The sequence below is a fragment of the Nicotiana tomentosiformis genome, chromosome 3 (assembly GCF_000390325.3).
Source record: "Nicotiana tomentosiformis chromosome 3, ASM39032v3, whole genome shotgun sequence".
NCBI lineage: Eukaryota > Viridiplantae > Streptophyta > Magnoliopsida > Solanales > Solanaceae > Nicotiana > Nicotiana tomentosiformis.
In genome coordinates, this window is record NC_090814.1 from 42,626,257 (window position 1) to 42,643,789 (window position 17,533).

General features: G+C 36.5%; 1 long non-coding RNA gene across 1 annotated transcript; it reads right to left on the reverse strand.

The window, feature by feature from the left end:
* Window positions 1-12,164: 12,164 nt before the first annotated feature.
* On the reverse strand, window positions 12,165-14,749 carry LOC104090598 (uncharacterized). The gene is made up of 5 exons (XR_011414686.1): window positions 14,493-14,749; window positions 13,808-13,934; window positions 13,426-13,651; window positions 13,234-13,338; window positions 12,165-12,583 (listed from the first exon to the last, which is right to left on the reverse strand). It is a non-coding gene; the product is annotated as an uncharacterized lncRNA (long non-coding RNA).
* Window positions 14,750-17,533: the final 2,784 nt, after the last annotated feature.

Here is a 17,533-nt window from a genome sequence, read left to right on the forward strand (position 1 = left end):
GTCACCGTCATCTGTGCATGCAAACACCAACACATAAGTTTAATTCAAATTTCCTATAACTCAGTTCTGTAGCACGATTTAGATTTCAAAGAAGGGTAACCAACTCCTAAATGCCCTGTAGTGCCCTGCTTATATAATGTGGTGCACAACACATCTATAAACAAGACTCTACTAGACACGGCTTGTAGACTCCCTAGGATAGAACTGCTCTGATACCAAGTTTGTCACGCCCCGAACCTAGGAGCGAGACAAGCACCCGGTGCCTCACCTAACCTGGCGTACCAAATTGAGACTAAGGGACTCTGAACACACAATATCATACTTTGGCCCTGGGGCCACCTTGCAAGACAATTTGCGAAGCAAAATATAAAATTGAATGGAAACTAGCGCTAACTAAACATCAATATAAAGCTAGGCTGAAAAGGCCGTCATAGCTACTACAGCTGACAAACCACCAAATTATACATACCAGGCCTACAAACCCAACATACTGCACTAACCAACAGGATATGTCTACAAGCCTCTACTGATAGATGTACTATGATCGGAACAGGGCCCCGACCTACCCATAACATATATACAGATATACATAAGATGTACACAACACTCTAGACCTGGCAACTCCGAAAGACGTGGAGCTTACCGATCAGGCTGAACTCTGGAAACACCTACTGAGGAGGTATACCCGTCTGTCTATCTGAACCTGCATGCATGAAATGCAGCGTCCCCAGAAAAGGGACGTCAGTACAAAATAATGTACCGAGTATATAAGGTGATAACATAACTGAAAGTTGAAACTGAACTGATAATATAATAACTGAAAGTAATTGGGAGTCAAAGATGATCTGGAGATATACTTACCTGTTGATACTGACTCAACTCCTTCAATATAGTAAGTAAAATAATTATCCGGCCTTATCAGGCTCGGTATATATAACTACTCTGCCGTATGCTGGGCTCGCTCATAGGCGCTCGGCCACAGTAGGCTCGGTATATAACTTTCCATCTGATCAGAGGTTGCCCAATAGGGGCCTGCCCATCGATTATAGCTCGATGGTAATGAAAATACTGTAATACTATATATATAGGCTTGCTGCTCTCTTGACTGGAAGAAGACAATACTATATTGAATATAGAATCTCGATAAGGAATAATATTGTAACTTATGAGACTAGAATAGTGTGAATAAATTCATGAATATGAACTTCTCTTTTGTCTCATTACTAACACATGTAGCTACGAGATCATGCCAAAATGAAGGAAGGCTTAGCCTTAACATACCTTATCACAATCTTTCCAATCACCAAGTTGAACTCACCTCTTCGCACCTTAATCTACAAGAATGATAATAATACTATCGTTAAGTTACGAAAGGTACAACTATCGCACAACGAACGACAAACTTATTTTGTATTAAAACGGGCAGCATCTCCCCTATAATCCTTACTTCCTCCAAATTCAAGATAACACCAACAATACAAGAACAGAACAATAACAACATATATACATCATTTTCCAGCCCTATATACACCATCAAATACTACAAAACAGCCCAACACACCCCAATCTCTTCATACACAAAACGACCACCGTAGTAGTGTCAAACGACCCGAAAATGTTATGACGAATGACCAGCCAATCACCCTACATTTATATGGTGTTTATAAACCCCCTTCCTCCTCCAAAACTCCACAAAACAGTAGTAAAACACGCAGCCCAACAGCAACACAAAACAGTCCACAAAACAGTCCGCTACAAGTGAATAACTCGAACTCACGGCTTCCGATCACCGTCCCGTGAGTTCTTACAAGTATAGAACGACTTACCATGAATTTTCAGAAGAAAAACTGGATGAAAGAGAGCAGTAAACTCACCTTATTTGTTGGATAACTCAGCTCCTATCTTGGTTCTTCAAACTCTAGGTTTTACCTCCAATTAGAACTTGAAAGGGAGAGAAAATCAATTAGGGTTTGTGAGAAATTTTTGGGAGGATTCTTTGCAGAGCTTATGTCTGGTTATTATGCTCTATTTTAAGTCTAATATATGAAGAAAATAGTCCCTTAAAAGGCCTCTTTGGACGACCCGAAATGGCCCATTTTTGGGCTTTCATTTAAGCAAGTAGGTGACACACCTACTTGTCACCTAGCAGCTTGCGCAGTATCGTACAAATGCCCATATCTTTCTACTCCAATGTCGTATTGACAAACGGTTTAATGCGTTGGAAAATAAACTCATAGATCTTTAATTTGATGGGTGGAACACCCCATAACTCTAAGTATATTGGGAGAAAATCGCAGTTACATTTGACCCAAAATTTCAGTAAAACTTATGAGTGTAACTTGTGATGACTTTCATCGACTTTTGTTCCACAACTCGCTTGACATTAAAACATAACACACGGATGTCATACGACTAATATAAATCATAACATAATCTCCTTATCATGTTAATCACCCTAGTCTCACCCCAAAGGTACATGATATAACATTCCCAACTTGTCGACTTTCGACGAAACATTATTTTATTTAATTGCTTTAGCTTCTGAACTGTCCAACCCTCTTTGTACTTGTTGTTCATGATCTTCAATATTTGTAACCTCAGAGGTAACATGATTAACTTACTTTATATACTTTTAAATATTATCTCATTTTTGGTCCTACATTAGTTTGCTTACGACGCATTTTTACGTACGAAAATATAGGGTGTAACATCACTCCCCCCTTGGGAACATTCGTCCTCGAATGTTTACTCTTAGAGACTTTGGAAAATTTTGCCAAAGTATCCTTCGTACACTAGGTTAAAACCAACCTGCACGTAGCCAGAAACATACTATGCATGCCACATATGGCCAATCTTTATAAATAGCAGCAATTTGCCTCACCGACCGTAAATCATAAATATTGAAAGTGAAAAATAAAAGCTTACCTGATGACCTGCTAGCCTACATAGAGCTATGTTGTAGCGTCCCATCTCGAACCATATCTTCAGTTTGAAATAGGTGGGGGTATTTAGACTTCATTTCTTCCTCCGATTCCCACGTCATCTCTTCTACATTCTTGCTCCTCCATAAAACCTTTACGGAAGCTACCTCCTTATTTCGTAGATTGCGGATTTGTCGGTCTAGGATGGCAACTGGAATTTCCTCGTATGACAAGTCCTCTGTAATCTGTACATCATCCGTGGGCACCACTCGGGTAGGATCGCCAATGCACTTCCGTAGTCCGCATTCGCATCCCTATCTTCGCGTTCGCTTAATGGAGCTGGGGGGTGGTGGACTTTTACTCATCGCGTTCGCGGTAGTCAATACGTGTTCGCGAAGCCTATTGTCATTGTTCGTTGAGTTCGCGAGGTGTGTGTCACAAACGCAAAGCTTTATTTTTACTAGGTAGCATTTTGTTCTTCGCCATCGCGAAGATTGTTCCGCGATCGCGTAAGAGAAATCACTGGGCAGAATATAAGTACTCTATTTCGAGGGCTTTTGATATTTTATCACTTTTTGAGATAGAGAGCTCGGATTTGGACGATTTTGGAGGGAACTTTCACGTGTTGGATTGGGGTAAGTGTTATTTACCCGGATTTGATTATATTTCTTAATTCCATCTTTGTTTTTATCATTAAATTAGTGATTTGAATTGGAGAAAATGAGAATTTTTGTAAAAACATTCAAAAATATAAAATGAGGATTTAAAGGACGATTTGATGTCGGGATTTGATAATTTTGGTATGGTTAGAATCCTATCGGAATAGGTGTTCAGATTTTGTAAATTTTGCCGGGTTCCGAGGTGTGGGCCTGGGTTGACTTTTTTAGTTTTCATTAAAGATCAAAGCTTTATTATCTAGAATTGTTTCCTATGGTTTTTATTTATGATACTGAGTTATTTTCGCTAGATTTGAGCCGTCCGGAGGTTTGTTTCACACGAGGAGGTCATTTTAGATTATTGATTTGGCTTCTTTGTGGTAAGTATCTTGCCTAACTTTGTGGGGGGGAGGGGAACTACCCCTTAGAATTTAAGTCGTTTGTGCTATTTGTTTTATGTGAAAGTTGTGTACGCGAGGTGACGAGTGCATACTCGGGCTTATATATGAAAATTGACTGGTTTAGACTCTTAGGCTTCTTTCATGTATTTATTTGGAATTGTTAGCTCATGTTATATCTTTTATTTGTCAAGTTTACTCTTATATGCTTTATTTGAAGTTGTTACCCCTTTTATCATTATGTGACTTCCTTTATTGTTGAGTTACTCTTAATTGGAATTGTTGTTACATGATATCCTTTTGTTGTCGGGTTATTCTAATGCATTTAGACGTAGTTTCTAGTTCGTGCCATCTCTTTCTTTGTTAGCCTATTTCATACACTAGAATCCAAAGTTTGCCATTTCATGAAAATACCTTCATTATCGAGTTTGTCCTTAAGAGATTAATTGAAGTTAAAGTTATTGAAAGTCATTAATCTATTTTAATTGAAGTTGTGTTTAAAGGGGGTGTTGTTCATAGTTGAGTTACTTTCCCGTTCATTTGGTTGTTATTGAGATTTTATACACATTGTGTTTTTAGTCATGGGCTATTTGTTGTGGAAATATTGATACTGTTGGTTATTTTGGAAAGGTTGTGGCCTATGGGCACTTTGTGGTACAAGTTGATATGTAGTTTTGTTGTGATGTTACCACATGTAAATTGTTGTGTGGATTGGTTGTTGTTATACGGAGCATAAGGATGGTATTTTACTATTGTTGTTATGTAGGGCATAAGGGTGGCATCTCACTGTTATTGATTGTGAGGAGCGATACGGGTGGCTATTGTGTTATTATCCTAGCGGAGCGATAAGGGTGGCTATTATGCAGGGTGACGCAAGTGGCTAATGATATTGTCAGGTGGAGTGATAAGGGTGGCTATCGGAGAGATAAGGGTGGCAATGTCAGGGATGATGTGTGATGGCCTAGGGGCATTATGTTGATGATATTCGTGTGATGGTGTGATTCTACTTGTGCATGTCATACACCTTACGTGACTTGTTGTGTTACTTTCAATAAGCTACTCGATGTCTTTGATATTACTTGTTGACTTGGGCTATAATAGTACACTCGCACAAGCATACATCGTAGCATGCAACTTATACTAGTTCAGGAGTACGAAACTTAACATTTATTGATCATGCCCATGTATTCTTGTATTATCTGCTTTCATGTTGATATTGAGCATGTGACAATGCCGGGCGGATTGTGATATTGCGCATGTGACCATGTCGGGCGGATTGTGACAGTGAGTCTGTGACCACGCCAGGCGAATTTTGATTGTGAGCCTATGATCATGCCGGGCGGATTGAGATATTGGCACGTGAGTTATCTGTGCGGTTGTGATTAGAAATGTGGGCACAAGGTGCCGTGAGGGTCGAGACCCGAGACTTGTGATTATGAGACGAGGTATCTCAGAGTAATTTTTTTGCGAAACTTGAGTTAGAACGGCTTGATTAATTGGTTGTTATTTTTTTCCTTATTTGGTTTCAATGGTCCTTTCACGGTGTTCTTATTACTTTACTGTTTACATCACATGTTGATTCTTGTTGCCATTTACTGATTCCTGATTTCATTATTAGCTTTATACTTCTATACTACATATATTATTTTCACTAGTAGGTGTCTTGACTTGTACCTCGTCACTACTCCATTGAGGTTAGTCTTGATACTTACTGGGTACCGATCGTAGTGTACTCATATTATACTTCTGCACATTTTTGTGCAGATCCAGGTATTGGAGATATCAGACTCAGGCAGAGTTAGCTTATTGATCGCGAGGATTCAAGGTAGAGCTGCTTGGTTGTCGCAGTCCCTTGGAGTCCCTTCCTTTCATTGTACTGTCAGCTTGTTATTTGAACAATATTTTATTTCGATCTTTGAGATCTTTGCATGTATTCAGTTAGAGTTCGTGAATCTATATTACCTAGTCTTGGGAGGGTGTTATGATTATTGCCATGTAGGCTTATTTCGATTTTGTTTCGGTATTCATATTAAACTATATTTTAAATTATCATTGCTAAATTGGCTTAATTATTGTAAGTACTTGACTTACCTAGTCTTAGAGACTATGTGCCATCACGATACCTAAGGCGGGATTTTGGGTCATGACAAACTCGGAAGTGGACTGTTAACCCTTATACTTAGTAACAAGTGGAGTGTTAATCTATGTGTAGACTTCCATTAAGTGTATACAGGACTAAATATATGAATACAGTTAAGAATCATCATAAGTATGAACCTGCTAGTAGGATTAGTGAGGTTAACACACATGATATCTCCTCTGCTCCTTTGAACCATATGACTTATTTGTTTTGAGTTCTTGTATTGGCATGTTGGTGTTCTCATTACTTTCCAGCACCTGTGACTGATTTTATTGAGCACTATCAAGCTTGATAAAGTACATGATAGTGTATTACATTCTTGTATATGAACTATAATCTCTTTTGGTGTTATCTGCAGTATGAACAAGTATTTACAAGAAATATACATCTCTTTGTGTGTTGTCATTAATGTTGTATTGGAATTTACACTGAGTGCCTCATAAGTACTTAAACTTGTAGGGAAGAGTAAGTGTAAGTAGTTAGGGGTATTTGGGAGTAGAATTTAGTTATTGGTTGAGATATTCTCCCTGACAAGAGCACTGCTCGGAGTCCTTGAGACTCTTATGAACTTTGAAGTGCCAGGGATCAAAGGGTATCTCGGCCATGAATAAAATTTTACCCTAAGCTTTTAATTATTGACATTTGCTAATCTCGTTAGGTTTAGTGTTAAATGGAAACAAAGGGTTTCACTGTAAATTACTTTACTCTGTGTGACTTCACATTAATTTGCATTCCTAATTGTTACTGATTGTTATAGTTTTGACTTGGGCCCATATTGGTGTTACTTATGTTTAAATATTATAATGGTCCATATATCTAATAACCTTCTCCCCTTTTTTACGCATGTGTCTGAATTGGGCATGCCGAGTTCTCAAAGAACTCAGGCCCAAATGCTTGCCTGAAACTTAATGTCGTCTGAAGCTGCCGATATTCACTCACTGTCTCCTGGGTCTAATTCCTCTCAGGCACAAACCATGAGTACATTTCCTTTTCTCTATTGCTCTTATAAGTTCACTACTATTCTTATATGTATCAACACTGACGATATTGATTGAATATTTTGCTTTATTCCTTTGTGTTATAGTAATAACCTAGGCAAGCCTTAAAGATGTAGGTAAAACAAAGATGTTGCAACTTAGTAATAATTAATTATTAATCGCTTATTTTATTCAACTTCCATCATTGTTCTTGCTAACAAATTTTCATGAAGTTTTGAAACTAAGACAGATTTGCAAAGTCAACCGTCTCTCTTTCTAAAACAAGAAGGAAACTAGAAAACTCAGAAAATGATTTCACAAGTGGGTTATTTCTGCAAATCAAACAAACACTGTTGTAATTAAAAGATCTTCAAACGATTTCTTCAAATTCGAATATGAGGTTTGAAATCAAATTTCCAAGGTATATCTAAACCCTTTTTTTTTATAAATGGTTCTTACTTTATACGAATAGCCACCTTGTTCAAAATCAAATGTTTAAAAACATAACCTCATTTTACTAGTAAAGTAAGTATTATAAACCTCCTTTTTTCTAAACATTCTTTTAACAAACATTTTTAAAGACTTTTCTCTCAAATAAAACCTACACCTTTTCAAAGCATATACATCACTTCTCTTTTAAAATTTATAGGTTTTAAAACGTAACATAAGGTAAGCCGCACATCTTTAAACACTAACTAAGTAAGATATAGACATCTAAATTCCCTGAACCTAGTCTAAGTCCTATGGAGCTACATTAGATAGATTCTAGGGGGTGCCTAACACCTTCCCCTTAGAAGAATAAGAACCCTTACCCAAATCTCACTGGTTAGCAGACTAATAGGATAATGATCTTAACCATTAAATAGGTACCCTAGTATATCTTTAAATATTAGGTGGCGACTCTCATTTATTATCAACAGGGAAACCACTTGTTGAATCTTGTTCTGACTCGTACAAAATAGGGTACAATACCTAGGAGCGTGATTTATGGCTCGATGAGTGGTTGGATGGCTATGTGATGAGTATGTTGTGACTGCGGAATGTGTTTAGATGGTTTGGATATGGCAGGAAGAGTTTGCTTGGGATGTGGAAAAGACTATTGGGTGCTTGATTTATGTCTTGATGTGTTGTACGGTCTCGAGTTATGAGCGTGTTAAGAGATCTTTCATGTTGTTCAAGTGCAGAGTGAAATAGATTCTTATATCTTGTTGACGAGTTTAGACTCGTGAAGATTTAGTGAATGCATAGTGGTTGAGACTATGGTATGGCGTAAGAAGGTGCCAATTTGAGGCTAAGCAGGTGGATTATCTCCTGCGGGATGTGTTGAGGTTGTATGATCCCTATGATGTTTCTGTGAAGAGGTTTCTCTTACAGGTGAGTTATATGTGTTGAAATTTGAGTTTGGATCGGTTAAGAAAGTTGACTTGACTGTCACGAGGATGAATGCGAGCTTCGAAAATGATTTGAGGTATTTTAGGGTTGTGTTACATAAGCTAATGAAGAATTTAGTTAAATCTCAGTGTGGGATTATGGCAATAATAGAGTATGTGTATTGTGAGTTATCAAATGTTTTGTTCTATGGCTTTGGGCCAAGTGGGGGAGTCTGCTATCGACGATTTGATTGCATTGTTATATGTTGTATTGGTTTTGGTTTGAGGCATACTTGTGGATCAGTTATGACTTGCAGAAGTTGGTTTTGAGGATGACATAAGCAAGGAAGTTTCTAGATGTATGATGTATTACACCTTATGGATATATGGAAGTCTTGGAAAGGTCTAGGTTTGTTGTTCATGATGGATGTAATGTACTAAGAAAAGGAATTCACTCGGTTGCATAGAGGTGTGGATTACTTCTTTGGGTGTTGGTGTGCTAATAGAGCACAGGTCGTTTGGCTCATTTAGTGGTGCATTGAGATTTGAATAGGGTGGATGACTCTCGAGAACGTTCCGATGAGTTTAAGATTCATATGTGGAGTTTGAGGAATTTCGGGAATTTGTAAAAAAGCTAAGACCTGAGATTGCACTGGGTGGTGTTAGGATTGGCGGTATATCTGTATCATTAGAGGTTCTACATTTCAATATCAGAGAGGTTAAGGAAACAACTTTAGATTCACAGAAGGTCTTTTCAGAGTGAGTGTCTCGGTGTGGTACTTTTGGGGTGCTTAAGAGAAAATACATCGGCTTATGGGCTTTAGGGTAATGTGGTTTCATGCTGAGATCTCTTGTGGTGAGCATTGGGTTAAGGGTCATAGTGTACTTGCAAGGAGAAGTCTTAACTTAAAGGCAATTCGGGAGGAACTCGGAGAAATAGAACAACTTGGAGGTTTATCAGATCAGCATGGTAATGGGTATAATCGGTTCTTTTGGTTTATGATGTGGTGAGTCTCTACAGGTGTTTTGTGGCAATACTCTTGGGTTTGGCGACCTGCGTGACTTAGTTGAGTTAGAGAGATTCAGTTCTGATGGCTTGGTTATGTGCATATGGGTTTCGTAGAGTTCTCGATAATTTCTACCACAATTTGAGGTGGATATTTTCTATCGGCATTAGAAGTATCTTGCGTGTTGTGATTTTCTCCTGGATGGGTTCAAGTGGAAGGTTTCTGACTGATCGAGTATGTATTCTACTTATGACTTAGAGTTGATAATGGGGTTCTCGTATTTCATATGATAGCATGATAGATGCGGTGCGTCGTGTGGGATTGAGGTTTGCATGTACTAGGTTGCGGTTCAGTTTTGAAGGAAAGGTTATAAACTTTAGACAGTATGGACAGTCTTAGATGTTTACATGAATGCTAGTACTATTTGGTATTACCTGAGAAGGGTGTGCATTTCAGAAGGCGCCTTGTGTTTTGATTTACGGATGCTTCATTGGTAGTGCGGTACTCGCCTTATTGATCGATTATTGATGTTCGGATTTTGCTATATGGCACAAAAGAATTATGGAAGTATTTCTCGTATAATGATTATGTTTGAAGGATGTGTCAGTTATTTGAGTGGTGGTGATGGGATCAGGTCTAGTGATTCTTTTGTATTCTTGTGGTTTGGAGACTGGGAATCTCAGAGGCAGATTGTTTCTTGGTTGCAGACTGCAAAATATGGCCAAGTTAGCCAGCTGATGGTATGTGTTGCGGATAGGTTATAAACTCATTTCGAGAGGAATCGATTTGGATCCCATTGGTAGGACTAATGAAGATGTGTATTCTAAACCGGGTCGGATTTGTTTACTCAGCACAACTATTGTTGGAGGATATGGCATCGGTTAAAGTTGATCTTATTCGTGTCTATTAGGTCCCATGTATGGCTCTTTTATGCTACAATGGCTTGTGATTGGTTGGGTATTTGCACACATGGTGCGTTCTGTCTCGGTCTTGTGGCAAAATTTGCGAGATGGCTCTTGGGGTGTTGAAGGGTTGATTGCACCTTGGTTAGTCTTTCCGGGTTGTGGTATATTGTGCTATTCATTTCTCCATGGTTATGGTCATGCACTTAGTGTATTTGATGTTGATTTGCGTATGGTTGTTGATTTTGAGCATTATGACTCGAGGTATTTCATGTGGACCGGTGTTTGAATTGGGTCACACATCGCGGTGAAGTTATGCTGGGATATGATCTTTTGTGTTGATTTCGTGTGCTTTGGTTCTCCTTTGGGTGATGGGCTCCTAGCATTGCGCTTGTGGTGGTATCTGTCAAGCTTGCAAGACGGTTCTCTCATTTGACTCATTTTCTATTTTTGGGTACATTTGAGTTGTTGCTTATTGGCGCGTGGATCGCACGGTTTGTGGCTCTAGGTAGTATTGGTTTGACATGTCACTAGAGTAGCCTGTATTTGATGGGACAAGGTCATTGGACCTGGAATGAGTTCTATCGGATTTGATTACGGTATAATTTGAAGGATAATATAGGAAGTCAGCTTATAATTTGGTAATGGATCTTATCAAGCGAGAGAGCTCCATGACTTGTTGATATGATGAGTGGTTATGAGTTTCTGCATGTTTCTTTCATCATCGGCAATATACTAAGGTTTTCAATGAGGTTTTAATTTGATATGAGGTTTATTACCGGTACCAGATTTATTTTTGAGCAGCTACTGTAATCGAAAATTATTGCTACGAGTATGTGATTTATGTGTTATATCATGTGATTTCATCTTGGGTTATGGTTATGGCTTAATACAGCTTGTTCGGACTTATACAGTGTATAAATGTGAGAATCAGGCCTTGTAATGGATTCCGAAGCGGATTTGATTCTAAGGTTTATGGACTAATGTTGAAGAGAAGATCTTCAGTTAGGTTGTGACTTATACGGATTGGGGTGACGCGGGATCACCCCCAGGTATGTGCAAGGTGAGTTTACACAGTGATTTGATGGCTTTGAAACGACTCTTGGCACGTTCGAGCACTACAAGAAAAGTTTCATTTACATGGGAATTATTTTAGGGATTTTAATGAAACATTCGCAGGTAAAATATATACCTGGGGATTTTCATGCAAACATAAATCCGCAGGAATAAAGGTCGTGGGTAACTATTACCTGCGAATTTTAAAGTCCCCAGGTAAGTTACTTGGGGATAAATTGGCCGCAGGTGCATTAATTGGGAATGTTAAATCCCAATGTAAAATGCTTTCGGACTTTTCCGCAAGAAATACCAAAAAATCGTAAGTAAAATTTGGTAAAAAATTGTAAAAGAAAGAAATTTTCCTAGGAATTGTCATGGGCAAATATTCGCATGTAATTCTGCAGCAAAACCCCCCAAGTAAATTTGCAGAAAATATTCAATAAAAATTCTGTGGGAAAGGGGAATTTCATGGGAATTTGATGTGATAATTTCGTAGGAGAATTCCTAACAAAGTCCCCATATAAATTCCCATGTACTGTATATTTGCAGGTAAATTCCCAACAAAAGATTATTTCGCTTTGGGCACTTCCCCATGAAAATCCACAAGTAACTTGTATATTTTTTAAAAGCAAATTTATTGGTATTTAGTCCCAAATTATATTTCACACAATTCAATGTACATATGATATTAATCCTATTTTTTCAAACAAACAACTCTGCACAAATCTGAAGCAATATAAAACCAAAATATGATGCATAAATTAATAAATAATAATGGATAATTCCTAAATGAAAAAAATAAAAAGTCTAAATTGTAAATCTTAAATAGTACTACCAAGTATCTCAATCCTAATCATACTCATCTACAGAGTTGTTGTTATCATCATTGTCACTCTGAATCTTGATTGTCTTCCGAAGATGAAAATGAAAAGTCTTAACTGTAAATCTTAAATAGTACTACCAAGTATCTCAATCCTAATCATACTCATCTACAGAGCCAAGACCTGCAACTCTTCCTTTTTTCTTTCTACCAACTGATAGCACTCAAATATCCATTTCACCTAATTGAGATAGCTCGCTAGCTGAATTAGTTTCTCCATCAACAGATGCACTTTAGGAAAGCTAATAATTCTTCTTTCTTTTTTTCAAACTTATTCTGCACAAAAGCATTGAAACAAATATTAGTGATTTTGCATTAAAACAAATATTAATAATTTTGACAACTGCTAGCAGTTAAGCACATCTTTCCCTAACATTTTAATTGGGCTGGAGAATACTAAAGAAAATGGAGCAAAGACTCCACACAAGTAATCAGATGTTTACCTGAATTAAACCAAAAAGGGTACTTAAGAATAGAGTCCAATATAATTAGTTTTCCGGGATTAACTAATATAGGCTGACGAGTATAAAAATATATCTATACTATCAAGTCACTTAAAAGGCAATTATATGCTTAAGTTAATGGTTCAATCAGAAGCTTTAATTTGATAAAGCTAGTAGGCCCAATTTAGAAAGATTAATATTACTCTTGCTTATTATCACTACAATAAAATAATGGCTAGTTGTCCACTTCCTTTTTCTTATCTCCTTTTCTATCTTTTATTTTATGTTTTTCATAATGGTCTAATCTAAAGATCTGCCTAGGCCCTGATAAGGCATATTAATTACATAAAGCAAGTTTGTGCATAAGTTTGTTGGACTATTAAATTCTCTGCTCTTCTTGAAACAACCAATTATATATCAACTTAATAGAGTAATGACAGTTAAATAATTTCAATACATATATGTTGTAGAAGGAAGACTTACATAAGCACCTTCAACTTTCTCATTTATCCAACTTTTATCTTTCTCCTTTCGATGAGTGTGAAAATAAAATTCTAAAAATGAAGGATCTTTTCCAGTAGCTTCCTTCTGTAATTAAAGGAAGATATGTATGCTATCAACATTTATATGATCTATGTACTAGAAAAAATAAATTAAAAAGGAACTATATATTACCAATCTCTTCCAAATCACGCGATGAAGTATACAACCACCTGTATGAACCGAGGCACCTGCATTTGCACCGCGATTCTTTTTATTTTATTCCGACTTTAACTTAAATTGAGGAGACTCCCAATGCTCCTTCATCTCCTTGAATACTGCATCACCTATCCAATTTGGCTTCATCACAGACAAGTCCTTTCTAACATCTTGAAAAAGTTGGATCATTCTTGAAGATGCCCTTTTCTCAAAATTGTGTTGTATAGCATCATTATAATGAGGGAGCCATCTAAATTTAGTATTTTATAACACAACACATATAAACATAAAATCTGAATCTGTCCTATAAACTTACACACCAACATTTGTACATGAATCGTATTATAAACATCCTTACCTTGAATTCTTCAAACCACATATCCCGAGTAGGTTGTGGGAATTTCTTCCAAGAAGGTTTAGCCAGCTCAAATTTACTACGAATGCAACTAGCAATGCCTTCAATAACTGGCTTATGAGGATCAAACCTACATAAACCCTCAATGGTAGACAAATAATCAAAATGTTCGAAAACATACCTTCTAAATTAGTCATAGCAAGTAGGGTACTAAAGTAGGAACAACCAATATAATAACTTAAAGTAAAGGAAACTTTTACCAAGACTCAAGCTATTCAATTAACTCCAACAAAATAAAGCGAATGAATAATTCAAGTTTCTAAAGCTCAATAAAATATTAAAAAAATATAAATCCTCAAAGCAAGTCCAGCCATTATATGTCAATGGGTCTCTACAATTCACAATTTTTAAGGAGCAAATCTAGGCAGCAGCTTTGCCCTGTATTGCAGCAGATTTTTGAGGTAGTAAACCACAGAACTGGACATCTTATTATAATAATTGTAGATATATCTCTTATCTTTTTATAGCCTTTTGAATCACCCCAATCCGAATTTTAGAGAACAAGTTATGCCCAAAACAGTAACTGCTGTCCAATTCAAAAACGGGATTAAATTTCTGATTTTAAATGACTAAAATTCACCATGCAAAAGATATACTAATTCACATATAGATAGAGTAAGAAACTTACTGCAAGTTTGAGAGAGTTTCTCCACAAAATCCAAAACCTAGGGTTTCCAAAATAAGCTCATTCCATCTTGATTCTTGAAGGTAAAATCCAAATCTTCCTTCAATAGGTAAGTAAATATGTTTTAATATTTTAAAACTTAAATTTTAATGATGGAAAAAGAGTTGCATGTATATGTGTTGAGCTCTTCAATGGTGTTTGATAGATGAAGGAGGAGGACAAGACTTTGAGAGATAAGGGGGGCTGCCAAACGAATCCCCCAAAGAAAAATCCTAGAAAGTTCTTTCTATCTAGAGTTAAAAGATTATGCTTTACAAATTTACACTATAACCCCATTTTACCTAGAATGGGTAAAGAATAGTCATTACTCTCTTAAAATATATATACTAGACCCATAAGATTCTTTTTTTTAATTTCTATTTGTCTTATTGGCCCTTAGAAAATCTCTACATCTCCTTAAAGGTCTGTCACTAGTATAAATTATTTTTTCATAAGTTAACTAAGCAATACATTCTAAAGTATCTAATGAACTAAATACAAATACATATTTGAATTAAATAAAAGAAAATCAATTCTATTAACAAAATAACTTTTAAATGACATGGAAACTTAAATTTAAAGAAAGGGTGAAAATATTTTAAACAACATATACATGATTAAAAAAATAGTCAATTAATGTATATAATATTTTATAAAAATGAGGGCGTTACAAAGACAAGAACTCAAATGATAAAATCATTCTCAAATAGATACATTCAAACCCCTAATGAAATAAGCCATGAACATGTTGCCACTAACAATTTGTCCGTGGAAAAATGTTGTATTTCTAGCAGTGATTTTTAATATCAAAGAGTAATTGATTGGATGTCTTAGTGAGATTTATCGTTGTATATAGAATTGTGTTCGAAATAAATAAATAAATAAATAATTTCTCACTAAAAGAATTATTTTAATAAGATAAAACTATAATTAATAAAACAATACTTATAGTAATCTTACTGTCATCGAGGCCAAAAGCAATATGTGGCAAAACATCATCACCTCAATGATAGTAAGATTACTATAAGTATTATCGTTGAGAAAACTAAGTATAAAGGTGATATATTAGTTTATATAAGTAAAATATTGCTTATATCACCTTTATATTGGTTTATAAACCAATAAACCAATATATCACTGTTATAGTCAGTTTACTCGACGATAATCATCTTGTTCTTTATATATTGCTTATATAAACTAATATATCACCTTGATAGTCAGTTTACTCGACGATAATGACTATAACAGCGAGTCCCTCTACTCCTTGATAATCATTAATTATAATATTTTTTAAATAAAACGCTCTGGAGAGGAGCGTTAGTAGACATGGAGTAGGCGAAGTGTATCGTTCGTAATACAAAGAAAGATATCATAAAAGTCAATTATTTGCTGATAATATACTTCTACAATGTATTTCACGTGACTCAATAACACATGAAATTCCCCAAATAATACCGTAAGTATATATATCCCCATGTAAATCCTCAAGAATAAGTCCCCATCTAAAATCGCAACAACTTTATTCCCATGTAATTCTGCAGGTAGTAATATCCCCAAATAAATCCCCAAGAACAAATCCTCAACTAAAATAGCATCAACTATATCCCCAAGTAATTCCACAGGTACGTATATCCCTTGGTAAATCCCCAAGAATAGATCCCCAGCAAAATTCGCAACAATAATATCCCCAAGTAAATACTATCCCTATGTAAAACCCCATGTGATTATCCCTAGCAAAACTCGCAGGTAGACTACCTGGAGATATTCATGCAGATTATCAAAGGAAAAGTTTTTATTATTTTTTCGTTCTCGTTCCTGCGAATTTACCTGCGAATATGGTATATGCGTATTGAATTCCAACTAATTTCCCAAGTGTTATTTTCGCGCTAGATGGCGCTAAATATACCTGCGAAATTTCCTGGGAATTCTATTTTCGCAAATACAATATTCTTATATTTAGGAATTTTTGATTTTCCCATGAAAATCTGCATGTATTACCTGCAGAAAAAATTTCTATGTAAAATCCCCATGTAAATGACACTTTTCTTGTAATGGAGCACGAATGTATGTTTAAGTGAGGGAGAATGCAACAACCTAACCGGTTGTTATGAAATTTTCATTCCATTCAGCTATTTTAATTCTTAAGTAGCTTCCTATTATGTATTATGACTTGTGTGAATCATTGGTTTTGGTTTTTAGGTGATTCGGGATTGATTTGGAAGAATGATTCTCAACTAGGAAGCTTTAAGTTGGAAGAGTTGACCAAGTTTGACTTTTGTGTATTTGACCTCGGATCAGAAGTTTTGGTGGTTCCGTTAGATCCGGATGCTGATTTTAGACTAGGACGTATGCCCGGATTTGCATTTGGATGTCTCTGGAAGGTTTCGGTACTATTTGGCGAAAGTTGACAATTTGAAGATTTAAAAAGTTCATAAGTTTGACCGAGAGTTAACCTTGATGATATCGGGTTCAGTTTGTTATTTCAGGAGTTGTAATAGGTTCGTTATGTCATTTGAAACTTGTGTGCAAAATTTGAGTTCATTCCGACATGATTTGATATAGTTCTGCACGAGTTTTGGAAGTTGAAAGTTCGAAAGTTTATAAAGTTTGATTTGAGTTCCGAATCGTGGTTTTGATGTTGTTATGTGTGGTTTGAGGCCTCGAATAGGTTCATGTTGTGTTTTGAAACTTGTTGGTATATTTGGACGGGGTCCCGAGGGGCTTGGTTGCGTTTCGAATCATTTGGGAACATGTTTGTTAATGCTGGTTTTGGCTGGGTTCTCATGTGACCGCACCTCGGGAAATTTAGACACAAGTGAGGAGCCGCAGGTACTGCAGGCATAGCGCATAAGCGCGATTTGGAGCTGGGGTAGGAGTCTGCAGATGTGGAGATTCCATCGCATCTGCGAAGGCGCAGGTACGGTAGCATGGGTGCAGAAGCGGAAAGAGCGCAGATGCAGAGCATTTTCCTCGCACTTGCGACGTTCCAGAAGTGGAGTATATTC